Source organism: Pleurodeles waltl, chromosome 4_2, assembly GCF_031143425.1.
Source record: "Pleurodeles waltl isolate 20211129_DDA chromosome 4_2, aPleWal1.hap1.20221129, whole genome shotgun sequence".
In the NCBI taxonomy this organism is placed as follows: domain Eukaryota; kingdom Metazoa; phylum Chordata; class Amphibia; order Caudata; family Salamandridae; genus Pleurodeles; species Pleurodeles waltl.
The window spans coordinates 567,110,889-567,131,656 of NC_090443.1; positions in this window are offsets into that span (position 1 = coordinate 567,110,889).

Below are 20,768 nucleotides of genomic sequence, written 5' to 3' on the forward strand. Positions count from 1 at the left end.
ATGAGGGACTGGTGGAAATCCAAAATCCAGGCCAACCACAATGGAGGGTAGACTGGCTATAGAATCCATGCAGGGTCCGCTGAAACAGAACCTTTGATGGAGCAAAGCTTCAACATCAAGGTTATGATGCGTCAGAATTTTCCATGCAGTCGGGTCACTGCATCGTCATCGGGCACCACTGAAGTGAATGTGATGCATCATTGGCTAGCCACGCAAAGCATGGTTGTTGGGTCATGCAGACTGTGAATCTTCTGTTGAACAGCCTCTGTGTCGGTGTCGATGGAGCAATGTGGTGGAATTTCTCATGCACTTGAGGCAATGCATCAGCTTCTGCAGAATTCAGATGCAGAATCCACTTCTGATGCCCAGGCTTGAGGGGGCACCTTAAGCAAGGATAAGATTCCTGGGTGGCAGAGTCCAGCAGCCCCCGGGCTGCCTTTGATGTCCCTGAGACTCCAGGAGAATAGGGGGCAAGCCAACAAGCCCTTGAAGAATTTGGGGTTCATGGATGTAGAGAACAGGTCCAGTCCTTCTCACTCCAGACAGTAAGCAGCAGGCACCAGGCCAACACAGCAAAGGAAGTAGCAAAGTGGCAGTCCCTCCTATAACACAGCACGCAGCAGGCCAACACAGCAATACAGTTGCCTCCTGGCAGCACAGAAGTCCTTCATCTTGTCAGAATGTCCTTGGTTCCAGTAGTGTTCCGAATTGGTGGGATGCGGGTGCAGTACTTATAACCAATTGTGCCTTTGAAGTAGGAAAGACTTCAAAGAAATCTTTGAATATCACAAGCTCCCTGCCCTACCTTCCCTGGCTCAAGACACTCTTTACGAGGTTATGCAGCCCTTTGAGTGGGGAGAGGCACAGCCCTGTCCAGGTTTAAGTGAGGTAGTGCTAAGCTTCGCCCCCCCATCAAGCCAGTTAGTGGCCCATTAAGGCCCATCAACTCGTATCTAAGCTCCCATTATGTGTGACTGTCTGGAGGGAACGTACAAAGCACAGCTGTCACCAACCCCAGACGTGTTTTCAGAGACAGACAGAGGAACAGAATAGTTTCTAAAAGTGGCATTTTCAGACTTACAACTTAAAATCTGACTTCACCATAAGTTGTGATTTTAAATTGTGCGCCCAGAGATACCAAACTCCATATTTCTATCTTTTCCCAATTGGAAATTACACTTAAAAGATGTTTTAAGTTAATTCCAATGTTATCTTATGGGTGAGATAGTCCTTGTAACAGATGAAAAACGATTTAAAGAGTTTTTTACTACTTGGACATGTTAACATTAAAAGTACAATCTTTTCAATACGCTGCATCCTGCCCTTGGGGCTAACTACGGCCTACCTTAGGGGGGACCTACATGTAATTTTAAAAAAAAAGGTTTGGGCCTTTGCCAGTGGGTCGGAGTGGCAGTTTAAAACTGCAAACACAAGTTCTGCAGTGATAGGCCTCAGACATGTTTGAAACACTACTGTAGTGGTGGCAGAATCAGTGCTGCAAGTCCACTAGTAGCATATAATTTACAGGTCCTGTGCACACATAGTGCATTTTACTGGGGACATACACGTATATTAGTTATGCCAATTGTAGATAAGCTAGTATTATCACATTTTAAAGAGAGAACACTAACACATTAGCACTGGTTAGGAGTGGTAGAGTGCACATAGTCCTAAAGCCAACAAAAACAAGTTAAAAAAATGAGGAGGAGGAAGGCAAAGGGTTTGGGGGTGAACCTGCAGAAAGGGTAATTTCCAGCACAATGCCCCTCCACCCTAAAACCAGGGTAGACTAATCAATACCTTGATGGTCTTCCCTGCTTGGGGTGATAGAACATGGAAATTGGCCCTCTACTGTAGGGACACTTGTCAGTTCTACACCTCTCTAAACCCAGTTGGATCCCTCTGTCAGTACACTTTCGTACCACTGAACTGACCCATGGGGAACCTTTCTCCTCATCTGTGATCCCGATCTTTGTAGCACCTAACTTTAGTTTGATCACAGATGCATCCCAGTAGGTAGAGAGTACCATCAAGGCCAACAAAGTGTTGTGTCCCATTCCACCCCTCAGGTCTGACGTCTATTCCCAACTGAAGGAGTAGCTGTCCACAGAGACAGCAACCAATAGAGTCAACTGTCACTTGTCAGTGTCTGGAGCCAGGCCACATGTCATCCATGATTCTCTGACCTCTGATGTTTCTTAGATGGGGGCAGTAGCCCCAGGTGCCTTGCATCCTTTTTCCACTATCTCTCCCACCATTACAGGGGTTGTATCCTGCAACTAGTCTTTCAACCTAGGGTCTGTACCCTTAGACTCAGGGGTGGGTCTTTCCTCTCCCTGCCACTCCATCTGGGGTTCTGTACCCCCTGTTTGGGAGCGGTACCCTCAGAAAGCTGAACTGTCAGGGCACTTGTGGCAGCCACCCTGCCCAGTTTTCCCACCAGTTCAGGGGTGATATCTTGCAACTGGTCCTTCAGCCCAGAGTCTGTAACCTCAGGCTGAACATGTGCCTAGCAAGCTAGGACTTCCCGGCGAGTACACCTATCCCCCATGGGAAACACACTCTGCATGTTTTATAACAGAGTCTACCTGGAGCCCCCTGGCCAAAAGTGGCCTCACCAGGATCTGTCTTGAGGTTCTCTGATCTCAGAGCTGGCAACCGCTGACCCACTAGTTTTCCCACTGTGGATTGTTTCAACCTCCGGTATCTCTATCTGGGCCTTGATACCCTCCTCTGTGGAGTGGTATCCCCAAAAACCAGAACTGTTACGGCACTTCGGGTGGCTACCCCATCCAGCACTCCTGACACTGTGGAGCTTCAATCAGTGGAAGGTCTCTAGGTACAGACCAAGTCCCAATGCTTGTGCCTCCTCTGAGAGCTATCCAAACACTGGGGCTTAAAATAGGGCACCCTGGGCCTTTGGCCACCCCCACCCCTTTTCCTACTCTTAGGAAGGACATGGTACCCTTTTCCCCCTACTATACTGGGACCTGCCTGTGTCACTGTGGCTCTTCCCCTCGCTCTGATGGGGAAAATCTGAGCCTCCCTCCTTAAGATCAGTCCCCAATGCCATCCCAGGCACTCTGGTACTCACCCAGAGGTCTGACTCCTTTGCAAGCTCTCTGGTTCAGATAACTTACAATCCACCAGGTGTTGGCGTAGCTCTGGAAAACAGTGACTGAACATGTGATGTCTAGCAATCAAATTGTACAACCACTCAAATGTGATAACTATACTACCCTTCAGCCAGCCAGCCAGTGTCCGGCAAATGTGACCCACAAAATCCCCCCAAGACTGGTAAGACAGTTTCCTACTGCTCCTGAACCTCAACATGCACTCTTCTGGGGTGAAGCCATATCTTTTTACAAGGGTCTCCTTCATGGTGGGATACCTCAGACTTTCTCTACCATCTAAGGCGAGTAGGGCATCCTTCCCATCACCAGGTATATTCCTCCATAGGACAGCCCCCCAATCCTTCTCAGGCATCCAGTGCCCTACTAGAGTGACCTCATACACCTAAAACCACCAATCTATGCCGTCCCCTCCCTGAAGTCAGGCACCAAATCTCTGAGTGTGTGGACCTTTCCTTCAGTACTGGACATGGTATCTCTGCTGCCACCACTGGACTCCACTTGCTTTGCTTGTAAGTCCAGTTCCTTTAGACTCAGTTCATGAGCCAGCAAGATCTTCCTTTCTTCTATGGCGCTCTCAGCCTCAGCTGCCTTCATGTCAAGTTTTTCCCTGGCTATACCTGCCATCTCTCTTCTACCAGGGGTTTGTCAGCCTTAGCTCTTCTCTCTTCTGCAACCAGTTGGGTCAGCTGCAGCCTCAGTTTCCTTTCAGACTGTCTGACTATAAGCTCCTCAGGGGACAGGGTTTGGGAGGAAACACTGCTTTCTGCAGGGGTTCCAGCAGGGACTCCCTCTCTGTGGGCTCCGCTCTTGCCTCTGGAGCCTCTGCAAAGTCATTTTTCCCTGCCTCTGTGGTAGAGTTATGCATATTATTTTAGCTCTAGGCCTGGAGCCTGTGCCCTTTCACCTAGTTGCATTTAATTTTATTCTTTTATCACAAGCCTAATTTTAGTGGTGCTGGTTTATTATTTTTATCAGTTGACCTTTCACGTAGAATTTATTCATTTTTTTTGCACAACATTTTTATTGTGTGCCCTACCAAAAGCTGTACACAATAGTTTACTGGGTATTGCTGGTACAATGTCTACCATGCACAGGCAAAATACTTGTTGTCATGTCTGGGCAGATCTTGGAACATCAGATGCTTTATTACAAAACACCACTGTGTCTCCACACTCTTAGAGGGGACCTTCCAGCCAGCTTGCCATCCCATGCTGCACGTTGTCATCGCAGTTTCTGCTGAAACTTTGCACCTTCTCTTCATCTATTTGAGGGGACTCCCAGCAGACCTCTTCTCTATAGTACAAGTAGGGGGATCGGGTGCCCTTCTGGAGACTAGATGGGCAGGTTGGGGCTAATACTGCTATTGTTGTCACGTAGAATCTTAGTAGTGCAGGTAGGGACTTTAAAATCATTACTGTAACAGTATGGTGGGACTGTCCTCTGTTTCACTTTCCTTGTCACCTATCCAATACTGTTGTGTTTCATTATCCTAAGAACCACAATGTACGCATTTCTACATAGAATGCAGTTGCTTCAATAAATGTATTGAACCAAACCCTGCTTCTGTTTGTCCTTGCATTTATGAGGCATGCATAACTGAGAGAAAGAGGTATGAGCTGTTCCACCACAACTTCCCTGAGGAATCTTAAAAATAACTAGCATTAAAAAGGTTACTTTAGGTCATGAGGGACCGGTGCAAATCGAAAATCCAGTCCGACTGCGATGGAGGGTAGGCTAGCTACAGTACCCAAGCAGGGTCCGCTGAAACAGTACATTTGATGGAGCAAAGCATAGACGTCCAGGGCACTATGCTTCAGGATTTTCCATGCAGGCACTGCATCGTCATCGGGCTCTACTGAAGTGCATGTTATGTGTTGTCGTCGAGCTGTGCAGAGCATTGTCACTGAGCCACTCAGGCTGTGAATCTGCTGTTGAACAGCCTGTGCTTCGAAGGAGCGCTGCAGCAACATTTTTCCCGCACTCAAGGCGATGTGTCTTTTTGTTTTCAGAAATCAGCTGCAGAACCCACTTCTGAGGCCCAGGACTGGAGGGGGGCATCTCAGGCAAGGATAGGACTCACAGATGGCAGAGACCAAGAACACCAGGAGAATTGTAGGCAGTATTTGATATCCCCGAGACTACAGGAGATCAGGGGGCAAGCCAACAAACCCTTGGAGAATGTGGGTTCAAGGATGTAGAGAACATGTCCATTCCTTCTCACTAGAAAAGGCAACAGGCCAGCACAGTAAAGTAAGTAGCAAAGTGGCAGCTCCTCCTACAGCACACAGCAAGCAGTAGGGCAACACAGCAATGCAGTCGCAGAGTGGCAGTCTCTCTTGGCAGCAAAGCAGTCCTTCTTCCTGGCTGAATGTCCTTGGTTCCAATAGAGTTCTGATTTGGTGGGGTGTGGGGTCCAGTACTTTTAGCTAAATGTGCCTTTGAAGTGGATGAGACTCCAAAGAGGCATTTGAAGATCACAAGGCTCCCTGGCTCCAGACACTCTACTGGGGTTCAGCAGCACTCTGTGTGGGAAGAGGCACAGGCCTGTTCAAGTGTAGGTGAGGCAGTGCTAAACTTCACCCCCCATCAAGCCAGTTAATTGTCCCTTAAGGCCCATTAAGTAACACCTAAGCTCCAAGTGTGTGAGGCTGTCTAGAGGGAAAGCACAAAGCCCAGCTGTCACCAACCCCAGATGTGTATTCAGTAACAGGCAGAGGCACAGAATGGTTAAAATAAGAAAACGCCAACTTTCTAAAAGTGGAATTTTCAGACACCAAACTCCATATTTCTATCTTTTTTCAATTGTAAATTACACTTAAAAGATGTTTTAAGATAATCCCAATGTTATTCTATGGGAGAGATAGGCCTTGCAATAGTGAAAAATGTATTTAAGAGTTTTTCACTGCCTGGACACGTTAAATTTAAAAGTACATGTCCGACTTTTTAAATACACTGCATACTGCCCTTGGGGCTAACTAGGGCCTACCTTGGGGTGACTACCATGTGATAAAAAGGATGGTGTGGGCCTGGCAAGTCGGTACACTTGCCAGGTCGAACTGGCAGCTTAAAACTGCACACACACGCTCTGCATTGGCAGGCCTGAGACATGTTTGAAAGGCTACTGTAGTGGGTGGCACAATCAGTGCTGCAGGCCCACTAGTAGCATTTAATTTACAGGCCCTGGTCATACATAGTGCACTTTGCTGGGAACCTATAAGTAAATTAAACGCCAACTGTGGACAAGCCAATATTATCACATTTTAAGGAGAGAGCGCAATCACTTTAGCATTGGTTAGCAGTATTTAAGTGCACAGAGTCCTAAAGCCAGCAACAGCAAGGTCAGAAAACAAGGAGGAGGAAGGCAATAAGTTTGGGGGTGACCCTGCAGAAAGGGTCATTTCCAACAGCGACTAAAAGATATTTTGTTTTTTGTCACACATTATTGCCTGAGTTCTTTTTGTTTATATCATTCTGTGACTTCTGTGTTTTGTGTCTTCACCCCCCAAAACATTTTTTATGTGATTTTAATTGTTCTCATCAACGTTGCATCAGGGCATAATTGTTTCTCTGAGTAAAACGTACATGTGTGTTATAGGGACCCTTGATCCTTTATATATCTATAGGTTTCCTTTGTTTTTTTGTAAACTAAGCGGAAGCTGAGCAACCGATGAACAATGCCTTCTATAAATCGGAATAGGAGAGACCTTTCCCATTGTCCTAATACTGTCTGGATGTAAGTCCTAACCCTAAACAGGTTTTAAGTGGGACGTAGGCTATAAGAGTAATTTTGTGTAACTCTGCATTTTCTTTCAAAGAACAATTGGTGACCATATTTTGTCTGCTGCACAAACAGCTAATGGTGTGTCATTGAGTGTGGGACCCCTAGCTGTTAAAACATTGCTGAACATAGGTGAGCCATGGTATTTTAAGCCCATGTTCACAAGAAAGTAAATTGTTAATTGATTTAGTGTTGCTTCAAGATTGAGTCAAACAGAAATCCACAGAGATTGGTTTCCATTTCACAAAGGCTTCTATATATGGAAGATCTAGCTCCTCATGACATAAAGTAAGAGGTAGAGGGTGTCACAGCAAGGAGCCATCTCAAAATCTGTTCTCTTCTCCCTTGGGTGCAGAAAAATTGACATGCCCCCAAACCCTGACACCATAGTCTGCTATAGAAATATATTGAGTCTTGTAAATTTCCAGGGAAGGTGATACAGTTTTACCCCCCAATTGGTCATAGCATGTTGAACATAATACCTACAAACGGACTCATTTTTAGTCAACATTTGTGGATGTTAGTTGTTCGGTTCCCAGAGAAATCAAATAGTACACCTAAATAAGGGAAGCTATTGACACGCGCTAGTCTATGATTCCCAGCGATTAGTGTGCTCAATTTGGTGCGTTTGGGGCCACAGGCCATACTGTGTGATTTGGAAAAGTTTCTAACCAGGTGAAGGTCAGCCATGAACTGGATAAAAGAGTTCAGAAGACAACGCTGTGCTTTAGGATAAGTACTACAACATGTGCAATTTAAAAGTGCAGGGATGTGTACCTTGTTGATTATGGGAACATTGGGGCAAGCCTTAAGTGTTCAGTACAGATTATTTAAAATAGAGAACAAAGAAGAGTGGATCAAGAACGCACCCCTGTCGTACCCCCTTAATAGAGAAAATTTCTCTGATAGTGCCCTACAAGCTCCAAATCGGACCCTGGCTGTGAGTTTCTAATGAAGAGCAGACAAAAAATTTACTAAGTTGAGGTTCATGCACAAATCAATCAGGGACATCCAAAGTTTGGAGTGCTTAACATTGTCAGATGTTGAGGAAAATTCTATAAATGCCAGGAACAATGAGCAGTACCTAGTTATAATATATTTCCCAATTATTACATTTAGGTTTATGCACTGCTTTGTTGTCCCTAGTTTCTCTGTAAATCCACACTGACAGAAATTTAGGATGTTATCCGCCCTTGCTCACTTCTGTCTATTATGAATTATTCTGCCAATTAATTTTACTGCAGTGTTCATAAGGGCATTTTGTTGATAGCACTTTGTCAGAGTGATCCATCTTTTTGAATTTCAGCGCTATTTAGGAATCTGACCAAGAACTGGGTAACTGATCGGGGGTAAGGAAGTTAAAAACATTGCTTGAAAGAGGCTCTCAGAGATCTTTGTTGCATTTTACAAGGCTATAGGCACCCCGTCAGAACCTGGGGCTTTGCCGCTAAGACACCCTTGTAAGACATCTGGGGCCAGATATAGCAAAATTGCAAATTGCGACTTGCAATTTGCGAGTGCTTCCGACTCGCAAATTGCAAGTCGCAATTTGCAATGCAGAACGGTGTCTCAGACACCGTCTGCGAGTTGCTATGGGGTAGCAAAGACCCACCTCATTAATATTAATGAGGTGGGTCGCATTTTGCGACCCCATAGCGACTATGGGCACTCGCAAACATGGAGGCCTGCTGTAGTCAGCAGACCTCCATGTTTGTGACTGCTTTTAAATAAAGCAGTTTTTTTTTTTTAAGTGTAGCCCGTTTTCCTTAAAGGAAAACAAGCTGCACTTAAAAAAAAAAACGAAACCTTTAGTTTCGGTATTTTTTCAGGGCAGGTAGTGGTCCCTTGGACCACTACCTGCCCTGAAAAAATAATTTGTGGTCCATTCACAAAGGGGAAGGGGTCCCATGGGGACCCCTTCCAATTTGCGAGGGGGTTAACATCCACTTCAAGTGGATGGTAACTGCGACACCATTTGCGACCGCATATGCGGTCGCAAATGGTATTGCATACCACTGCGAATCGCAAATAGGAAGGGAAAACCCCTTCCTATTTGCGATTCGGAAATGCATTTTGCGAGTCGGTCCCGACTCGCAAAATGCATTTCTGCATAGGAAACTGTGATTTGCGACTCGCAAACGGCATTTTTTGCCGTTTGCGAGTCGCAAATCGTTTCCTACATCTGGCCCCTGGTACTTCCGACAGCTCAAAGATAAACGATTTTTTTTTTTAACAAGACCATTACAAAGGTCACTTGGTAGACAACATTCAGAGAGAGCACAATAAATAACCCTAAAGTAAGCCACTCATCACTGCCTGAGATGTGACAACTTAAATGGTTTCCCGTAAAGGTGATCCATTTATTGGTGTTTACTGTGCACCAAAACTCCCTTTAATCTCTTCTATAAGAAATAAGTAGAAGGCATTCCTAATTTACATTGTTAATCTCCATTTCCTTCTTTTTAACTCCTGTTTATACCAGGATCGTGCAGTTGCAACTTATGCAGCATCCCTTTGTAGGAAATTGCCCCTTTGTGTATGGTCACCCCCCACTTTTTGCCCCCAATGCTGATGTATATGAGTCCGTTAGTGTGCTGGAAGCCTGCTATCCAGGCCCCAGTCCCTGTCCTAATTGGCAAGACTTTACCCCTGCAACATGAGCTTGTGCCACCCTGATTGACTCCCACAATGTACTGATGGCAGACCTGCCATTGCAGACTGCCCGAGCGGCGCAAACTGCAAACTGTGCTATCACCAAGAGTGTCACAGTCCCATGCACTGCCTGACATATATGACAGAAACCCCCAAGGTAGGCCTTTGCAACCCAGGAGGCAGGGTGCATTATATTTTAGGTGCAGACATATAAGCGTGAGCTTCTATGTCTCTACAGCCTCCTTTCAATTAAGGTACATTGTAAGCCAGGCCGGTCAATAGAATAACATCGGACTTAACATAATGTAGCATAACATAACGTGTATTTGTAAAGTGCTTGTTCACCCTGAAGGGTATCTTGGCACTGAATAGCAGATGTTTATTGTTACCCAACTCAATGGTACTCATTGTATTGACTTCAGAAGGATGAAAGGCTGAGTGGACCCTCTGGAATTTGAACTGTGACCATTAGACCAGACCTGACTTAATCTCCGGTTGACCAGAGCTGCTAGCTCCATTATAATATAGCCTAGGCATGTTTAGTTTGGTGTCACACAACTTGCTTTCTCTCCCCCAACATGATTCTCATGTTGAGGGATGGCTGGCATGCACCCAGGTGGCACACTAGTGCTTGGCCACCTGTTTGCTGCCCTTCTTTGTGCTTTGGCTGAGCAGCCCGTGCTTTTTTCCACACTTGCTGCTGACAAGAGAGAGTTCTGACCTCCTGCCATGCAGCCTGGGCACTCCCAGAGGTCAGAACAAAGGTCTGAGGTGAGCAGGAGGTCTCACCTCCTGCCCCTCAGTCGGGCTTTTAAATAGGGCCATCAGAGCAGTGAGCTTCAAAGGCTATACCGCCCCTGATAGCCATCAGCACTGTCCTTCAGCGAGGAAGTAGCCCTCCCTACTGCCCCCCAGGCACATTTGCTCATGTCCAGACAGAAATTAGGTATACAGGACTGTGCATACCCCCAGCAGGCTAACCACACCTCTATGGTGAACAGCCCGGTCTGTGCACTAGATTTTAGTTTCTGCTGTCTTAGGAGTGGCAGAATAGAGGTTTCTGGTTAGCTTAGGGTGACCTGTCCAACCGGAAATGATCTCCTCAGGGGTGGATTAGCTGTAGAAGTTAGCTGTCCATTAGCCACTAGTCTCCACTTCCCTAACCCACTAAATCCAGGGTTTAAGGGACACCCCTGACACCAGAACCTCAGATATGATCACTTTACTTTGAAGAAGGACCAGAAGAAGCTCTGCATCACTGAGAAACGGACTCTGCCTGCCACTCCAAAGCAAAAGAGGGAAACAGACTGGGAACTGCATGATCGACCTTCTTCCTTGGCTAAAAACCATCAGTGCCGACAAGAGGGACACCTGTCAGTCTCCCTTGCACTAGTGGCACTTGTCCCCTGCAAATTGCAGGCAAAAGCGACTGCCGAATCCGAAGTGTCACCAGCCATCAGGCCCACCGCAGGAATTTTAAAAAACCAAGTGATCTACTGTCTCATGGTAGTTGTAATCCAGCCTTCCACTAAGTTTCAGGCCACTACCTCACTCCCTCAGGACCCAAGCTACTTCTCAAAGGTATCTGGCACCCTTATTGCTGCCAAGGCTTGTTTGTCACCAGCCTGGTGACTGACACCTTTACTCGACACTGCAGGCCCAGGGCACAGCGTGCAACCTGCATCCAACATTGGCAACACAGTTACAGCTGAGATTTTGAATCTCCTTGTCAGTGACATCATGACAGTGGTAAAACTGCTTTGGCACGAGCCCTGTTCAGCACCACAGACAGCCAGGACACCTCTGCAACTGGACCTCAAGGACTTGCTTGAAGTGAACTGACTGTTGGGGCCTGGTCCCAAGCCCATACTAGCTTATCCCTGCAAGGCTTCCCAGCAGCTTGATGCCTAAGTGTTAATTTCTCGCCAATGGAATCCATGCCGTTGACTTCAATGCAAATCACGTCCAGCACCATGGGCAGCCAAAACCACTCTGCACCTGGACTCTACAGGCCAGGCAAAACTGCTCTGACTGCCTTGTTCTGGTCCAAGAGACTGCACTAACGTAACCCCATCCAACCCATTTTTTAAGTGCATTTTTGCTATATATTACATTTTCCCAATTGACTTCAATGCAACGTTAAATGCCACTTCTGCAGTGATTTTCTATTGCTTTTGATATTGCTATCTCCTGTTTTCCTGAACCAATACTGTTCATGTTTAAATTTATATGAAAATAAGGTATATTTTTATAAATTGGTGTCAGATTTCTTTCGAGCCCTGTAAATTACTTATTGTCCATGTTTATGTTGTAAAATGCTCAACACATGCGCCTCCAAGTAAAGCCTGCTCTTTGCCACACTACCAGGACTGAGCTAAGGATTTATTAATGTGAATCCAAGGACCATCTCCGGGGTGTTGTGAGAGTATTACAGGGTGAGGACTATCCCCCACACCACATAATACTCCATTTTCCTACACCCTTGGACTAGAACACAGTGCTTTACGCAACCACCTATTTGCATGGCAACATGCAGCGTCAAAGCAGCGTGGCTTTGCAACTGCTTCGGGAAAAGGTGTTTAATATGCCTCAATTAATAATATTACAAATATTTGCAAATTCACTTGCCACATGAAGCCTGGTAGCTCCTTCTCTATGCATATCAAAAAAGAATCAAAATTACTTAGGACTATAGCACTCAGAAACAGGCTGGCAGATTCCAAACTACCTCAGCCCATTGCTTTGCGGTTTGGCCTAGGCTAAGGGTGGTGTTGTGCAGTCCATAGTCCGCTATCGGGAAGGAAAATGAGGCCACCAAGGAATTATGATCCTCGTCATTAACATCCAAAATGTCCCTGTGTTTAAAATATTCAAGTAAACCCTGTGACACAAAAATATTGTCAAATACTGAGGCGTAGCTTTTCCCATGATATGATGGGTTTCCTACGTCATCACTTTTCACAATCTCAAACATATTGATTGTCACGTGCAGCAATATGGTATCCCAGTTCCTTGCCCCTGCAATCCCTGCAATTACTGATAGAATTAACATGATGTAAGCCAGCACTGACCATTTAAACAGTAATTTGCCATTAAAGTCTCCACAGAAAATGTTTAAAGGCCTCTCTCTCTTTTTTTTATTTTTTTTTTTACTCTTTTACTCCTTATGTCCTCCACAAAGGTGAACAGTGATCAAAAATTTCCATTGGTGTCACAACCGAACTCATTGTTCCAAAAATTAAACAAGTATAAATAACAAGCATGTGCAATGCAATGGGTCTCACGTTTTCTCAAGAGCTATTTGCGTTGTAAATTCCGAAACTGGACACCTCTTGACACATAAATTGAAAATAAAAAGTAAAACAGAAGCTCGCAGTCAAACGTATTATTGGCAAAAATACAATTATCCATCTAACAGGGTCGATGTGATGCAAAGCGCTCAACTACTGCCCAGCGAGATCACACTGCGTAGGGAATAAATAAATAAGTAGTCTAGAAACCATAGGAAAAACATGGAGTCTTGTATGTTTTCAGTAGTTGGCCGGTGCGCTCAAGGAGGGCTAAACACTGAAAAAGGCATGAGGTATGCATGCCTTCCACTAATGAAAGCAAGCGAATTTTGAAAGGCACGCCCTCAAACCAACCAAACTCATGGGTGTGCGGAGGGCGTGGTTACAAGCCCATAGAGAGATTAAAGCAGGGACAGAGCGCTTTGCGCTCAACCCTAAAATCTGTGCCATCCCTTTATGTACACAATCTGATCTATATTGTTACCACTTTTTAACAGTTACTGATACCCACATCAACAGACCACCCTTAGCACACCCAGATCTGGAAGTGGTAACAGGTACAGAATAGCATGCAAACTTGTTAGAGGATATCATACTTGCTTCTCAAATCTTGCTATTCACGATGTTCCAGCTTGGTCCTAATACCAGCTATATTGCACCTGATGATGGTGATAGTAGGAGATACATCAGTCTCCAGGATAACTAACTCTGATGCTCTTGGGCCAAATCGTATGATATTACCAATAGTTATAGTACTATAGTTTCCAGAATCAGGTATAAGTCAAGTCATTGCACATTAGACTGGACAATGTGTCATATCTATTTTGTAATGTTACGCTGTTTTGTGCCCTGTGGCAATATTGATGTGAGCATCTTGAAGAGACAAGAGGAAGGGTTTGGCAGCCACTGCAAGCAATCTGAGGTTGGGGTTTGTTAAACAGCCCATCAGCGGTGTGGTGATTGTGCTCTGTGAAACAGCTTATCAGCAAAGAAGACTAATAGTTTTCTCACATAAATTGAGTTCTTAAAGTAAATAACAATACAATCGCCGGGTATATTTCTTCTAGAGGGTCCCACCCAACCTACCATTCTAATCTTGATAATTTGATTTATTAATAGTGTTAAAGACCCAGTTTGCGTAGAGACAGTTTAGCACTTTGTGTAAGTTGTTTCCCTGTTTCCCCTTGATTACTTCTCAACCCAGGTACACTGGCGAAGACTAAGACATAAGGACAGGCTGACTGGTTAATTCAGTGTTACACTACTGCAGCTGGATTCTTTGGGTATACCCATGGATAGGGAAGGTTCTATGGCAGCAGCATCACTCTGTGTGCTAAGGTGATGCAAGGGGTCCTAGTTGGACCAATTGAGATAATTTTGCATGGCAGGAGAAAGAAGACCATCAAACCCTGGCTAGGAGCACTGGGTGATTACAATGAAATACCTGATGTGGGAGTATAGGTCTGACCACTAAGGGCTGCTAAATTCAGTAAGGAATTGTGCTGCAATTTCGTTGAGGCAACTACTGGACTTGTGATAGTATAATTTCTGGTTAGCAAATAAAACTCAATGCGATTTTATGTTTCCACAACTGGTAGTAGTGGTTATTTTAAAATCCTGCTGATCCTGGCACAACATTTATCCCACAACAAAGTCAGTGCTGTCCCATATATATATGGCACCATTACATTGCCATTATGCTCCCTTGAATAAGCACCCCTTCTTTTCCTTATACGCTTACCTCCAGGGCCAGGAGGGGAAATAGGTGTGGCACACTTTGCACTGAGATAGACGGGCAAGAGACTGGTGTCACATTGCCAGCATGATTGTCTCTGTTCACATTTCATGTAGTAAGGTGCAGTTATATAGCAACAGTCTCCATTCTGTGAGAGCAGTTTCTTTGGCATCTACCCTCCACAGCTCTCACCAAAATGCTATCAATGGAGGCACTGCTGCAGGGAGGAATATTATCTAGAGCTGGCTTGCGTATACCCATTGTGAAGCTGAAGGTTCCTGGGAGGGTCTGGAAAAGTGGATGGAGAGGGAGAGGGGGACAGGGCGGCCCTACCAGCCTCCTCCAGGCCCTGACTGGCTCAGACTGGCCCACTCATGCCCACTTTTGACCTGGTCTTTTCCCAGGCTGCGAATGGGCATGTCCCATGCAGTAGGGAGCAGCTGGTGCTCTAGTAGTGCAATGATCGGAGCGGCAGGCCCTCTAGCTCTGCCCCCTCAACACAGAGCAAGAACTCTGGGATGTGCAGTCCCTTTCCTGAGTGTCCCGCACAGCCGGGAGCAGCTAGCTCTTTAGTAGAATCGATTCTTCTTCATCCCTCTAATTGCTCTGAACAAAGTTTTTTCTATCTTCTCTTCTTTTAACTGGTACACCATTGAACCTCCAATCCAGGTGTGGCTCCTTCGCAATGAGCATTGACTCCCTGGCTGAGCCAGCAGCAGAAAAATAAAATGATAGTTCACTATTGTTTTATTTTTCTGCTGCTGGCTCAGCCAACCGCATGTGAAGGGAAGGGAGGGGCGGGGCTGGGCCATGGGAGGAGGGAGAGGGAAGAGGAGAGAGTGCACCTAAGTGGGCATGTGTGTTTGGCCATCTGTCTCAGGCCACAGGTTTGTGTCTGAGCGGCAGTCCAAGCCGCTCAGACCAATCCTGATGCTGCTTTCATGCTGGCTTTAGCATGAAAGCAGTGCCAGGATTGCTGGGGAGCCTGTGCTGGTGTCCCAGTGAATGCTGGGACCCCACATCGAGGGAAGTGGAGCATGAGGCAGCAGGAGATGGCAGCATCCGTGAAGGTAAGTTCATTTGTTATTTATTTGTATTCTCACACACGCCCCTGTCTCGGTCCCCTCTCACCATGCCCCTCCCCTTGAGATTGTTTTAAGCAGCAAAACTCGAAGTCTCTCCCATCCAACAAGCAAAACAAACAAGAGCACCTGTCACACAACTCTTTATTTCGCGAAGCTTACCCTTCTTGTCACTTGTTAGGCTTTCACTGCCTTTTATGTTTGTGAAGTCAAGAGGATGAAATAAAGTACATGTGGAAGACGTGTGCGAAGACAGCAATGAAGAGGAAGGCAGTGAAGTCAGAAATTTGAAGATGGAGTGACTCTAGAAAGAGAGATGAAGGATTAAGGCCCATATTTATAGTCCCATTGTGCCGGGTTAGCGTCATTGTTTTTTATGCAAATCTGGCGCAAACTTAACACCATATTTATATTTTGATGCTAGACCCGTCTAACGTCAAAATATCAGAGTTTGCGTAATTTTCTGGATGCGTGAAACCGTCTTGCATCAATGAGATGTAAGGTAGGTGTTCCTGTCCAAAAAATGACTCAAACATCCATGAGCCATATTTATCCAACTGGGCAAAAATGACGCACGGCTGGGAAGTGGACCCGAAAAATTACGCAAAGCCCGATTTGCATCAATTTTTAACGCCTGGGTCAGGGCAGGCGTTAAAATGGGGCAAACTCACCACTACTTAAGGAAAACTCACACAAGCAACATCATTGCTCAAGAAGGACGACATGGAGGTGCTACTCATGCAGCATGCCAGACGACGCAGAGCACAGGACCAACAGCAGCAGCTACCACCACACCAACGTAGAACCCAAAGGCAACACAGAAGGCAGGAGAGGCTCTTCAGTACCAGGACAACCCTCCTGAGCCTCAGGGAACAGGATATCATCCCGAGGTACAGATTCAAGTGACAAGCCATAGAGCAGCTGCTGCGCCAAATTGAGCCACAGTTAACAGCCAGCCTGCAGACACCACACATTATTCCACCGGAAACCAGGCTGCTAGCTGTCCTGCACATGTTGGCAAGTGGCTCATTCCAAACTACAGGTGCTGTGGTTGCTTGGGTATCACAGCCCTCATTCTCCGCCTTTCTTCCCAAGGTTCTTGATGCCATCATCTCCCTAACACCCTGCCACATCAGCTTCCCCAACACACAGCAGAAGCATCAGGAGACCAAACAGGGGGTTTACCAAATACATGGCTTCTCGTATGTGTTTGGTGCTATTGACTGCACACATGTCTGGATTGTACCACCGGCTGCAACCGGGCACCTATGCCGCAACAGAATACACACCCACTCCATAACCGAGCACCTATGCCACAACATAGACAACTAGACAACAAGCACTCCATAAATGTGCAGGCCATTGTTGACCACCAGGGATTGTTCACCAACATCTTGGCAAAGTATCCCGGGACTGCACATGATTCCTTCATCTTCCGCCACAGCACCATCAATCAGCACTTCCAGGATGGACGATATGGCCATGGTCTTCTTGTTGGTTAGTCCATAAACCTAGTAATATACACACGGTACAGCAACCTTGTAGGACACACAAGACATACACCACTACATTGACATGTGGCCAGGAAGACACTGAGGTGTGACACAGGTAGTTATGTTTGATATCCTGATCCAATGGGATACACACCTATGGACAAATGACGGTTGCCAATAACAATAGATGCCAATCTACAGCCACAAGGGACCAATTTAAAACCACACAGTGACAATGGCATGGCCTGCACCGGCAGTACAACTTGGAAGATTAACCCTTCAATATCACATAAGGCCACATAGTCAATCCCACACCCTCCCAAGCAATAAGTACTGTGGAAGGGGTGTGCAATGTGTATTGATGCAGGTCAAACACCATGAGACACATAGCATGATGATGCTGACTCACATGTAGGAGACATGGAAATACTAAGGCAGTACCAACATTTGACATCCCTCCTGGGGTGACGTTGCCAGCTAGCAATAAGGAAGAGGACTGTGCTATGAACACATATTGATGTGACACTAATGCAAAGTGCACACTGCTGTACATACTGAAAGAACCAATTCTCCAGCTACATAACAGATGTACAGGGAGTTGGCCCTTCCTGCACACATACAACATCTCCACAACCCAGTTAGGCAGCTCACCTGGAGCAAGTTCAGTAGTGTAGGTGCAACTTATGGAGATGTGTTGTGCATTTTCACCCAGCCAAATCAAAGGGCCTCACTGTTGCATGTCATCTGCAATTACATATGTCTAATTGGATTGGATGTCCAGGCCATGTAGTGCAACCATGTTACCACCACAGTGGAATCTATTGTGTGTGTGGAAGTATCATGTCCCCTTCAGTGAACGCACACTAAAACATCTTGCTCACTACATAATGCATGGGAGATCCACACTGAACTGCAATTTGGAAATTAAACCATAGATATTAGGTCAGTGAGCCAAACACAAGTTTTCAAGTCAAACAACCCAATGCAGAAACACCTTTACAGAAGTCCAGGATCCCACACAATACCACAAACACATATGAGTCACAGACAACACAATATATCAACTGCCATGCTACAATGCATTCCTAGTGCAAGCAACAACAAAATACTTACTCCTATTTTCTCTTTCAGCTGATCAGGGTTAGGGGATCCAGCCATGGATCATGACCCTATTCACCAATCTAAGCACAGCAACAGAGTGTGGCTATAATGAGGCACATCGGAGGACACCCACCATTGTTGCATGTACCTTTGGCATCCTGAAGTCCAGATTCAGGTGCCTGGACATCACCGGAGGCAGCCTCCTATATTCCCCAGAAATGGTCTGCAAGATCATTTTGACTTGTGCCATCCTGCACAACATTTTTGTTAGGAGGAACATCCCCCTCTATGAACCTGAACAAGAACTGCCTGAAGAGGAGGAGGAGGAGGAGGAGGAGGAGAAAGGAGGAGGTGGATGGTGCCTGGGAAACTGAGGGGGAACATCTAAACACAGCTGCAGGAATGTGTCGCAGACAACAGATAGTTCAAAACTTTTTCCAACAATAGTCACTATAAAAACATTGTTACCATATGGAATTAAACACCTCACTTTATCACTGAATCCTGCTCTGGGTAATTATTTATGCGTCACATGTTCTTTACGAATCAGAGTAGAATCTCAGGGATCATGTCACAAAGACAAATCTGACTACTTCCGATGCCACATCACATTTGATGGGTATGATTGTACAGCAAACATCACACACAGTTTCTATTTCACATTTGAAGTACAAATTCATAGGACAATAGCTATGGCAGACATTCATGTTGCCAACATGGTTTATTGTAGAATATAAAACACAACTATGACATCATCAATCAATAGGTAAATTAGTGCATCATACACGAGGCAGTGGATGTGAAATAGCATTGGTGACAGGAGTGTATGACCAGACCCTTAACATCAGTAAGTGTGACATTAGCTATCTCTGCAAGGAGCTTGTGTGACAGGAGGTGCATCAATCCTGAAAATGGATACCACGAGTGTCCCAAGTATGACAAGCAATGCTCACAAGACATGCCCTGTACAGTCCATCCCAGGTAATAAGTCCTGCCACAGCCATGTTTTAAGTCTCTGACCTCCCTTCTTTAGGGGGCGCTGTAAATGGACTATCTGTACCCTGAGAATCATCATCTACACTCACCCAGACTCCCATTCTGACTCTTGTTTGCTTCCCTTTTCAGTTTGGCATGCCATAGTACAACTACATTAGACGGCATGGACTTCAGTTCCCATAATGCACTGCCTGGTAGTTGTTAAGACCTGTAACCTTCTGTCCATTGCTTTCCATGGTAAAAGTCAGGTTGTTGCTTTATACTGGATTCTCTCCTCCAGGACTTGTGAGAGGCTGAAGCTGCACATACATGTAAGCTCTCTCGTGCAGCCCAGCCATTTCACTCTGCCCTAGCCTTGCTGCTGCCTGGAACTACTTAGAAGCTGCCATTCCCTGAAGCTCCTTGTTGTGCATTGGAGTACAATTAATTTGTGTACCAGAGCCCTTGTTGGATTGAGTTACAGTTCGGAGTACCCCTGAAACTGCTCTCTGTTTCCACAGTGTTGTTCCTGCTTGTTCCAGTCAGACTCTGCTCCCTGTTCATGTTTGTTCCTGACAGAGCCTGCTTCCTGTTAGCCAGACTGGTTCCAGACTTTGCGTCAACCAGAGCCTGTTCCCTGTGCCTGTATTTGCCTCATAGTTGGTTTTCATGCCCTCCGTTTCCTCTTGGGGTATTGTGTCTGGTAAGTGTACGATCAATCCTCAACTGTATAGAATAGTTTAATTTTGTATTTGTACTGGCACATGTTTTTCAGGGGGCAAATCCAGCCTACATCCTTTGTCTGGTTTTGCATGTATTCATTAGTGCCAAACAGTGACAGTGTGCTATGGCTGTATTCCTGGATTTGGTACTGCGCCCCCCAGCCCAACAAACAAGGGCTGGTCATATGTATGTAAGGACAACCCATGTTTGTGCCCTGAAGGTCCAGACACGGATCCACTTCTGCTGCCACCTTTTGATGGGGCTTGCGTGGTGGCTAGCTGTGAGATGAATCTATCCAGAGGCACTGATGTTCCCTGTTGCTGTGGAAAGTTCAGAGCCCTACCCTGTGTACAAACGTAGTGATGAGACCTGCGTGTTTGTCCATTACTGATCCCTAACATATTTGTCTACACCAAGGTTGCTCTATCTTCACTCTTCTGTATTTTCTGCTGTACCATAGCTGTCCTATCCCCTTGTATGCCTTAAGTGGATTTTCGGCTTAAGGTCAAATCTGCTTTGAAAGAGACTGTGAACTCAAGCGTTGCCTCCACAGACTCTTGAATGGACCTGCATGAAACTGTTACACCATGGAGACCAATACTGACACAGGGTACACATGCCCACACACTTGAACTGGACACTTTTGAGCAAAGCACCTCTGAAAATATGTGAACACGTGCAGCCTGGGTTGCTGCTCCACCACAGCCACAGGAGGAACATAGGTAATTTACATTAGTCAAACTGATGAGTACATAATAATTTTATGATTGGAATGGAGGCTCTGTGTCGCAAACACTGTACCTAC